General features: G+C 37.6%; 1 non-coding gene across 1 annotated transcript; it reads left to right on the top strand.

The window, feature by feature from the left end:
• Positions 1-596: 596 nt before the first annotated feature.
• LOC121483653 lies at positions 597-703 on the top strand. Its single transcript, XR_005985781.1, has one exon. It is a non-coding gene; the product is annotated as a U6 spliceosomal RNA (small nuclear RNA).
• Positions 704-2,156: the final 1,453 nt, after the last annotated feature.

Genomic DNA, 2,156 nt, shown 5'->3' on the forward strand with positions numbered 1-2,156 from the left:
TGTACACAGCATAAGAGAGCCCTGAGAACATTCTAGTCTCTAACCTCAGGCTGAACTTAAGGTTTTGTCAACACAGGAAGCAAAGGTAAGAGTTATACAGTACCTTGCTGAGTTTGGTATCACCAGCATGCACACACAGCCCCTTAGGAAAGAATGGAAGATTTATTGGTTCCAGAAATTTAAGGAAATCTCCATCCAATCACTAGCTGGCCTGTTAGACCCTGAGGAGAGACCTCAGTGGCCACATGTGACAAAGACTATGAGCTGTCTTGAATTCAGAAAAGCAACTAAACAAGCAAAATAATAACAATGAGGCATAACAACAGACTTTGGAGAGAATACAATCTAATTTCCAGAGTTGCCACATTATGTTAGTTATAACGCCCAGTTTATTTTTTAAAAAGATTTAATTATTCATGAGAGACACACAGAGAGAGAAGCAGAGACATAGGCAGAAGGAGAAGCAGACTCTCTGTGAGGAGCCTGATGCAGGATGCAATCCCAGGACCCCGGGATCACGACCTGAGCTAAAGGTAGATACTCAACCACTAAGCCACCCAGGAGTCTCTAATGCCCATTTAAAAAGAAAAATACCAGTACTTGCTTTGACAGCTCATATACTAAAATTGGAATGATAAAGAGAAGATTAGCATGGCCCCTGCACAATGATGACCTGCAAATTTATGAAGCATTCCATAAAACAAAAACTACCTTGTGGAGGAAAAAAAAAAAGAATGTATGGTCCATGCTCTAGGAAGAAGAAATAAAAGCCAACAATTGTCTCTAAAGCCCATGTGTCAGACTTAAAGGAAAAAAAAATTAAATCCGATATTTCAACTCTGTTCAAAGAACTGAAAAAAATGTTTAAAGAACTAAAGTATGTGTCTCACCAAAACAGAATATTAAAAATGTGACAGAAATCACATGAAAATGAATAAAATTTAGAATTTCTGGAGTAGAAAAATAAGATAAAAATATTAAATATTGGGTTCTACATGTAAGGAGCTTGGAAGTCACTGTTCTGTCCTAACATCCAGTAAGAAAAAAATGAACAGATTGAAAAATGAACAATTCTCCTAGGATCTGTAAAGGAGGAAAGGGCAAAAAGAAAACTATAATTTCTTAGATCAAAGAAACATAGACAGATAATGGGGGTCATAGCTCCTCAGAGTTGACCTGTAATTGTTGGAGGCTCAGTGTGACACCCCCCACACCCAATTTTGTGGGATTTACCTTCAGGAGCTTTACCAGTTTCCCACAGTAAACATCACAGAAAATTGCCTTTCTGCTTTTGGTAGAGGGATGGAAAAGTAACCTTTTGATATCTGCCAGAGACATATTGTTTTTAAATAACGCCTGCCTTCAGGAGAAACTATTTAACCAGAGCCTAACTGACTTGAAGGAAGAGAAATAACCAATCCAGTCAGTTCCAGACTGGCATATGGAGGAAGGGAAATGCTCAACTCCAGCCCCCTAGAGCCATCCTGTTATACTTAAGGAAGGCTACATACTGTATAATTTCAACTTATGTGACATTCTGCAAATGGCAAAACTATGAAGACAGTAAAAAATTCAGTGGTTGCCAGTGGGTGGGGTGGGGTCAGGGGATGAATACATAGAGCACAGAGGATTTTTAGGGCAGTGAAAATACTTCGTATGATACTAAAATGACGGATACATATCATCATACATTTGTCAAAACACATAGAATGTCCAATAGCAAGAGTGAACATAAAGATAAACCATGGACTTCGCGTGCTAATGATCTGTCAATATAAGTTCATTATTTGTAACAGATGTACCACTGTGGTAGAGGACTTGATAATGGGAGAGCCTGTACATGTAGGGGCAGGAGGTACATGAGAAATATCTATATATTCCACTCAGTTTTCCTGTGAACCTAAAATTGTTTTTTAAAGTCTTAAAAATACTAACTGTAGATGATCAATATGCTTTTTGAGTGGGCAAAAAAAAACATTAGCCAACTTGAAGATAGAGCAATTGAGATAATATGGTCTGAACAGCAAAAAGACAAGAGTGAAGAAAATTGAAATGAGTTTCACAAATCTCTGAGACACCCTCAAGTGTACTAAGATATGCATAATGGACATTCCAGAAGAGATAAATAAAAGGACAAAAAACCAATATTGAAAGAG

This window comes from Vulpes lagopus, chromosome X, assembly GCF_018345385.1.
Source record: "Vulpes lagopus strain Blue_001 chromosome X, ASM1834538v1, whole genome shotgun sequence".
Lineage (NCBI taxonomy): Eukaryota > Metazoa > Chordata > Mammalia > Carnivora > Canidae > Vulpes > Vulpes lagopus.